Source organism: Polyodon spathula, chromosome 60 (assembly GCF_017654505.1).
Source record: "Polyodon spathula isolate WHYD16114869_AA chromosome 60, ASM1765450v1, whole genome shotgun sequence".
In the NCBI taxonomy this organism is placed as follows: domain Eukaryota; kingdom Metazoa; phylum Chordata; class Actinopteri; order Acipenseriformes; family Polyodontidae; genus Polyodon; species Polyodon spathula.
The window spans coordinates 742,051-750,752 of record NC_054593.1 but is presented as its reverse complement, the minus strand read 5'-3'; the positions used below and the strand labels follow the sequence as shown (position 1 = coordinate 750,752).

General features: G+C 39.3%; 1 long non-coding RNA gene across 1 annotated transcript; it reads left to right on the top strand.

Annotated features, from left to right (window-relative positions):
• Window positions 1–1,609: 1,609 nt before the first annotated feature.
• On the top strand, window positions 1,610–8,198 carry LOC121307903. The gene is made up of 3 exons (XR_005948400.1): window positions 1,610–1,884; window positions 6,394–6,459; window positions 6,951–8,198. It is a non-coding gene; the product is annotated as an uncharacterized LOC121307903 (long non-coding RNA).
• Window positions 8,199–8,702: the final 504 nt, after the last annotated feature.

Below are 8,702 nucleotides of genomic sequence, written 5' to 3'. Positions count from 1 at the left end.
TAAGGCTACAACTTGGAAATGGAAGAGGCGTTCAGGTCCAAAAGTACAGAAGGGAGTAATAGGATTATTTGTATTATTTTAGGTGCATTTGTGTGAATTGTTTTTACAGATGGCAATCAATGCATAAAGTAATGATGCTAATCATTGTAAAATATTATACTCTCCCCTCCAGCAAGTATTGGGACAGGTGAATACATGCATATCCACTGGGGTGGGGTATTTGTTGTCATTTTACCAACTCAGACCTTTCTCTCCCTAAATATCTTGGTATCCCTGAATAGTGTTAACTCTTCTCACAATGGAGTGACACATCTTTCAATCAAATGTTTCAGTGAAAACAGACTTACATTTTAAAAACTCAGCTCTGTTCCCTGGCTCTGGAGCTTGCAGACTGTAAACTGCAACTTCATTCACTGGGTAGAAAAAATGAGAGAAAGATACAATTGAAACATGTGGATTAATACAGAACACACACAAGACTCCAAACAGCAATCTGAAAAGAAACAAGGCTTATTCACAGCATTTCAGGCTGTAAAAATCCGTACTTCAAGATGTTCACGATTACAATGAATATGTATTCCTTCCGTATCGGTGCAGCAGCCAGTCACTGTGAACACGCCTGCCACTGCACTGGAGTCTTGTGTTCGTTCCTCTACATCACAGTCTCACTCTCCCCTCTTTTTATGAATTGTTCTTATGATTGCCCTATTGAAAATGTAAGTTGTTGGTGGCTTTGTATAAATAATGTTATAGTAATTAAAAAAAAATACAATACAATCTCCTTTATTAATACAGACCCTGTCATATCTGATCCTGTAAGATACGATCCCCTCTATTAATACAGCAACTTCATTCACTGGGTAGAAAAAAGAGAGAAAATTAGAATTAAAACATGTGAATTAATACACAACACACACAAGACTAAAAAGCAATCTGAAAAGAAAGCCAGCTTCCTCTTCTACACCCAGGAACTCGAAAGCGGATATCAGGGCGATACTGGCCACTGGAGAACAAAGGCCAGCCCTGCAGGTGTCTGCAAAGCAATGAGGAAAAATAGTCCTTGCCGGTTTTGCCTCCCTGTGACAGATGGCTTTGTGGTGATGTCAGACCCGGAAGAAGCAGAACACACACAGGCTCATCCCTTGTGAGCACACCCTACTGGGAAAACTCACTTAAAAGCCCAGAATCTCGCCTTTTGTTAAATGTGCTCAGTGTTTTAGATCCTACTATGCCACCTGGTAGGCTATTCCATGCATAACACTCTGGTTAAAAAAGGGCTTTCTACTAGTGACCGGGACTGAAGCCTCAGCTGATTCGACCCCACATGAACCAATTGAAGGAGACAGTGTTATGAAGCAAAGCTTCATGTGGTTCATTTGAACCACTAGGTCATGTGACCCATGAATGGTGTTTAGCAGTAGCCAACAGGAAGGAAACAATGTTTTCTTTACCCAGTACGTACAGTGCTCACAGTGTGGTGTTTCAGTCAAGTTGAAAGGAACATTCTTTTTTTTTTAATTCAAGATGCTGTTTTTTGATTTATATTCCATAAACATTTCCATATTTTTTCAGATTAACAATGAACAAAAAAGCATTAAATATGTACAAACAGAGCTCTTTACGAACATTATTGGAAAAAAAAAATCCTCTGATCTATTATAAGTGTATAAAGAGATACAGAATACACAATTTCTTTGAAAGGGCACAGCAATAACGCAACTACATTCGTGCACAGTAATAATGACTTGGCTTCTCTTTACCTCTTGCATTTTTCTGTAATTAGATGGGTCAGCCTATAAATATTACAGCTGCCCTTACTCTGCTTCATACAGACCTGGAGAGCTAACAAGAGAACAGCTACAGCAACGACAATGAGTGACAATAGTGAGTCTCAATGTTTATTTATACAATCTCTCTCTCTCTCTCTCTCTCTCTCTCTCTCTCTCTATATATATATATATATATATATATATATATATATGAAAGAAAAGTTTTTAAATGTACACAAAAAGTTTAAAAGATTAAAAAATATTTTATTTTCAGGACATTACAGGCAAAAGTCCTTCTTCAGCTGTTTAAAAAGAAAAGTAAACACAGTGCAGTAAAATTGTTGTTGTTCAAGAATTGTAATTATTCAATAATTCTGTGGATGGTGTCATGATTATTAGAATAGAATGTTAATTCCCAGAGGTTCCAAAGTTCCCAGTTTGAAGATAAACTCTTGTTCCTCTTGTTTCCAAGCAACATTTGTTCCACAGCACTGATTGATCGCACAGACTGTGATGTCTTCAGCAGTGTGATCATCACTGTTGAAGTGATGGGCTACTGGAAATGGAGTGGTGTTAATGCAAGTGCGTTTGGCTGAAACGTCCTTAAATTTTTGTGTACATTTTTTAAAAACCTTTTCTTTCATATACCTTCAATTTTGTACATTACATTTATATATATATATATATATATATATATATATATATATATATACACACACACACATTTTTTTTATATAAAGTGGGATTATTTAAGACATACACCTAAATTTAATTTTGACATGTTAACTTTTATATACATTTCATATAGATTTGTTTGATAAAAATTACAAATCTTGAAACTTTGTTCAGTAGGTACCGGCTTAGCATATGTTTCCCCTGGTATTGTCAGCAGGTCATAGTCTTGCTTCAGGAATTGGTAACGTTGATAGAGTTTGGAATGATTACACTGTTTTTCGCCCAGGATCTCGTGCTCTGGGCCAGCAGAATGTTAACGCTGCAAGTGGTTTTACTAGAGAAAGCTCACAGGGGGTATAGGTGTATAAGCTCACTGGCAATAGGTGTCGACTAGGAAGGAAAATCAAGACTACATGCTTTGCATAAGAAACGATTGTTACTACTTATAGGAAATAGCTAGCAAGAGACTATTTATACAGCAATTGATACAGCAACAATATTATAGAGGATATAGCCAGCAGAAGAGGGACATAATTAACTAACCTACTTGACTTTTTGATGGTGCTTTTGAAGTCATTTATCTTTATTTTCATCTTTAATTACAGAAAAATGAAGAAGTAAAGCGAAGCCAAGTAACTGCACTGTAAAGTGGGCATTCGACTCTTCTGTGCATGTCAGTTCAGACAATAATGGGAATTAATTCCCCTACGTTAGATTGTTCCTGAAGTGTGATTTAGCTGTAGTAACCAGGCGTTACAAGAGTCATTCCCTGAATGCCGGGGGGTACCTTTTCTTTCTGTTTTCCAAGTCTGTTTCCCCTTGGGGGGAGTGAAGCTCTCTTCCCAGCTGTAGGTCGGCAGTGCCACATTTCCCCGCCATGTCATAGGAAATTGTAGTTTATTTGATTGCATTCTAGGTGATGCTAAACTTTTGGCTATAGCTGTACATTATATTCGAGTACATAACCTTCTGTGTGGTACTGACAACTACCTTTCCATTTTTGTACAATATTGTAGCATAAAGTTAGTCCTGTTGTGCATAACGCTCATGTGTGCTGGGTTGGGGACTAGCAGTATACAGTTACAGTATGATAGGAATGGCATTTTTTAAAGAAAAAAGTAAGCATTTGTTAAGTTTCAATCACACACAAATATAAATTAGAACAAAACCATTTTCTCTCTCTTTTTTTTTCTTTCAACCACAGAGAACGGGGAAGAAATTGCTGGCATAAAGATTGAATAACAAATTGTCCTGTATTGTAGTCCCCGAGAGAAACCTAAACAAAACCTGGAAAATTTCCACTTCAGTTGAGCTTTGTGTTGTTAGGTCACACATACACCACGTGTTTATGAAATAATTCAAACAGTCAAAACTCTGAACACAAAAGGCAGGAATGAGTGGCTAGTGAATTAGTCCCCTGTCTCTCTGTCTGTCTCTCTGCACCACCTGTAAGACTTTCATTAGAGGAGCCATGACTAAGAATCTAATTCTTCTTTCCAAAATGTTTAGTATTTGTATGTTCTAATCGGTGCTTTAATTGGAGCAGCAGCTTGGAAAAGGCCCTCTACAGATACGCAAGTATATTATGCGTGAGATTTTCTGTGCGGCAAAAATAAACTCATGTTTCAGACCAAGAGAACATGGCAAAATGATGGGTAACTTTACATGTGCAATGCAGGCCCTTCAACTTTCATTTGTGATCTTTTATTTAAAATCACCCAGCGTTGGAGGACAACACAGCTCTGGGCAGCTTACAGGCAAGCCCGCAGGCGCCCGAGCCTGACTACAGGGGTCGTTGGTGTGCGGTGAGCGGAGGACACCCCGCCCGGCCTAAGCCACGCCCCTGGCCACACTCAGCCAATTGTGCGCCACCCCCTGGGAGCTCTCGTCCACAATTGACAATAGAATAGTCTGGACTCGAACCAGCGACCTCCAGGCTATAGGGTGCACCCTGCACAAAAAGCCTTGACAAAGTCTCACATGAAAGACTAAGAAGTGCATTCAAATGAATACAGGGGAGGGCATGTGCTTGAATACAGAACTGGTTAAAAAGCAAAAAGCAGAATAATTGCTGAGAGGTGTAAAATCAGATTGGTAGATCTACTTAGTGAGGTACATCAAGGGTCTGTACTTGGACCCTGACTTTCCCTCATTTATATAAAAGACTTTAACTAAGATACACATTACAAGATTGTAACATTTGCAGATGATACCAAGCTTGGGAGAGTAGTGGACTCTAATTCAAAGGGATTTGGACCATCTCTGTAATTGGGCAAAGCGTAGTGTGTAAGATGGTGTGATAAGTAAGATATTTTGATTGATGTTTAGCAGATTCTTCAGTGGTGCATGTAGTATAGCTCTAGCTATAAAGTAGATTGGTGGAAAATAGCAGGTTTGAATCCCTGCCATTTCTATCTTTAAAGAAATTGTGTACTCTGTATCTCTTTATACACTTATAATAGATCAGAGGATTTTTTTTCCAATAATGTTCGTAAAGAGCTCTGTTTGTACATATTTAATGCTTTTTTGTTTATTGTTAATCTGAAAAAATATGGAAATGTTTATGAAATAAATCAAAAAGCAGCATCTTGAATTAAAAAAAATATAATAATGTTCCTTTCAGCTTGACTGAAACACCACATTGTGAGCACTGCTGACAAAAGGTACATACTGGGTAAAGAAAACATTGTTTCCTTCCTGTTGGCTACTGCTAAACACCATTCATGGGTCACATGACCTAGTGGTTCAAACGAACCACATGAAGCTTTGCTTCGTTACACTGTCTCCTTCAATTGGTTCATGTGGGGTCGAATCAGCTGAGGCTTCAGTCCCAGTCATTAGTAGAAAGCCTTTATTTAACCAGAGTTATGAATGAAATAGCCTACCAGATGGCATAGTAGGATCTAAAACACTGAGCACATTTAACAAAAGGCGAGATTCTGTGCTTCCGCATCTGACATCACCACAAAGCCATCTGTCACAGGGAGGCAAAACCAGCAAGGACTGTTTTTCCTCATTGCTTTGCAGACACCTGCAGGGCTGGCCTTTGTTCTCCAGTGGCCAGTATCGCCCTGATATCCGCTTTCGAGTTCCTGGGGGTAGAAGAGGAAGCTGGCTTTCTTTTCAGGTTGTTTTTTAGTCTTGTGTGTGTTCTTGTGACGGAGAGCGAATGAATCCGAATCAAAAATCTCCCTCTCGACCAGTGAGGGCACTGTACAACAGGAGCTGCGGGCTTCCTACTGAATGGTTGGGCAGTTCATCCCAGGGACAGTCGGGAGCCGGCCATTCAGGAAGAGGGCGGCGTTACGGTACCTGGAGTCATCGCCCTAGTACGGTGAGCGAAGTTTCAGTCATGAATTGGAGGAGACGTGATTGAACTAGCTATCGGAGGGGGCGGAGCTTAGGGTACTTTAGGGGGACGTGACGCCGTAATCGGCTCCTTTGTTGTGGTTAATGGGAGGAGACAAGGACGGAATCTTGAATGAAGTGTGGGTTCATTGAGGAGTGTTGTGTTTGTTTTGCCAGACGGCTGATACGAAGATGGAGCTGCAGCGAGAAGCCGGGACCTGAACGCGCACGAGCACCAGCTCTCAGAGCACCGCACCTGCACCAGAGCACCCAGTTTGGAGACGTGTTTTTGTGTTTATTATTTCAGGACTGCAACCCCTTTGTTTTGTAGCTGGTAATACCCATTGCTGGGTAGAACCAGCTTTATTATTTTGGGTCCAGTTTTCACTGGCAATACCCATTGCTGGGTAGAGCCAACTTTATTATTTGAAACCCGGTTTAAAAAGGGCATTAAAAGAAACCTGACCAGTAGACTTTGTGTTTGTCCTTTGTTGGAGCACCTCAACTCACCTATACACCGGAGCACTACAAACCACTTTGCCACAGTTCTGTATTAATCCACATGTTTCAATTCTATCTTTCTCTCATTTTTTCTACCCAGTGAATGAAGTTGCAGTTTACAGTCTGCAAGATCCAGAGCCAGGGAACAGAGCTGAGTTTTTAAAATGTAAGTCTGTTTTCACTGAAACATTTGATTGAAAGATGTGTCACTCCATTGTGAGAAGAGTTAACAGGGATACCAAGATATTTAGGGAGAGAAAGGTCTGAGTTGGTAAAATGACAACAAATACCCCACCCCAGTGGATATGCATGTATTCACCTGTCCCAATACTTGCTGGAGGCGAGAGTATAATATTTTACAATGATTAGCATCATTACTTTATGCATTGATTGCCATTTGTAAAAACAATTAACACAAATGCACTTAAAATAATACAAATAATCCTATTACTCCCTTCTGTACTTTTGGACCTGAACGCCTCTTCCGTTTCCAAGTTGTAGCCTTATGTCAGAAACAGCCTTTATAAAAAGACCCTGCTGTAATATGTATTGATCAGTCTGTCTTTGTGTTGGTTCTGTACCATTCAGTGGAGATTTTCTCAGTGATTTGACTTTTCTAACCTTCTCTCCTCTACCCATCCTCTTCTCTTCAATCAGATTCCTGTCAGCTCACACTGGACTCCAACACAGCGCATACAGTGCTTTATCTGTCTGAAGGGAACAGAAAAGTGGCAGTGAGGAGAGCGACCCGGTCATATCCTGATCACCGAGAGAGATTTGACTGACGGGCCGAAGTGGTTTGTCTGGGAATCGCTGTTAATGGGAGATTGAGTGCAGTGGGAAAGAGGTTTCTATAGGAGTCACATATAAAGGAATCCTCAAGAAAGGGCCTCATCATTCCTGTATCTTTGGATTCAATGACAGGTCCTGGAGCTTGGACTGCTCTGGATCCAGATACACTGCCTGGCACAATAGCAATCAAACTGCAATAACTGCCCCCCACTCTCCCAGAATAGGAGTGTATCTGGACTTTAATGCTGGCACTCTGTCATTTTATGGTTTCTCTGACAAAATGACCCTACTGATTCCAATAGATTCCAAACCGCATTCACTGAGCCGCTCTATCCTGGGTTTTGGCTTCCTTATTACAATTCCACTTTAACAATCTGCCAGCTGAACTAGACTATTTTGTGCTTTAAGAAAACCTTTCTATTAAACTACCCGAATGAAGGGAATTTTATTGTTTAATCTGTCAGGTGAGTGTTTTTGTAATTCTAAACACTCACAACTGTTCAGCTGTTTCATTATAATATGTTCAATATGTCCTGAGTATTTATTGATTACAAACACATAAACAGCATCAAGTGGCAGACTTAGTTGGCATCTCTGCACAGTGCTAAAATTTCCACAGCAAGTGCTGATAAGTATCTCTTAAGGTGATTGTAGCTCACTAAATAATTCCACAATGTGTGCCTATATTTCTCTTCCATTGGCTACATAGGTCTCAGATGTGCAGGTTTGAAAAGCATGAGATCTAGTGCTACTTTAGGCTAAAGAAAGTTCTCAGTTTCTATGGCTTGTTCTCAGAGTGCATGTTTACTGTAGCAGGTGTTTCTTTCAACACTGCACATTTGAAACCTATATAATGAATGGAAGTGCACAGCGACTGAAATTCATGGGATTATTTTGTTAGCTGCAATCCCTATCAATGTCAGGTTTGGTAAATAGCAGCTCACAATACTTGCCATGTCAAAGGCATGTCAATATAGTTTCTAGCAGATTCCTGTATACAGTAGAATCCTGTTAGCTGAATAGTGTTTGAACTTGATGCTGAAGTTTATGGTAACCCTTTATATGATGGTGTTATTTTTAAATTGTTTATTAACATGTTATAGATGCTTAAATGATGAGTTACAATGTTTTATAATGCATTATAGAACCAGTAATACATAACAGGATTTACTAATGTGTTATAAATAGTGAATAGATGATATAATAAATCTACAATAAATGAAACTATGAAACTGTATATTAGCTGTAAACAAATCAGGACAAATCACATTAAACACAAATGACTGACACTTCATTGTATGAGTCATTTATTTTGAATTTTAATTGAATCTGTTTACTGAAAAGTTTTTACTTTGTACAAAACAATATAAACACCTGCCAAAGCACTGTCAATATGGTGTAGGGCCTTGTGGCAATGTTGCCACAACCCTGTGTGTATTTCTATGTTGTATGTTGCATGTTGTGTGTTAATGTTGGTGTATAGTCATTGGTACACAGGATATAAACTGGTCTGTGTAACATGAGTGTTTAAAATGTATATTTGTATTTAGGCACGAGGATTGCACAGCACTTCACGTGCAAGTAAAATGTAATAATATGTGAGCACGGGGAATTGGA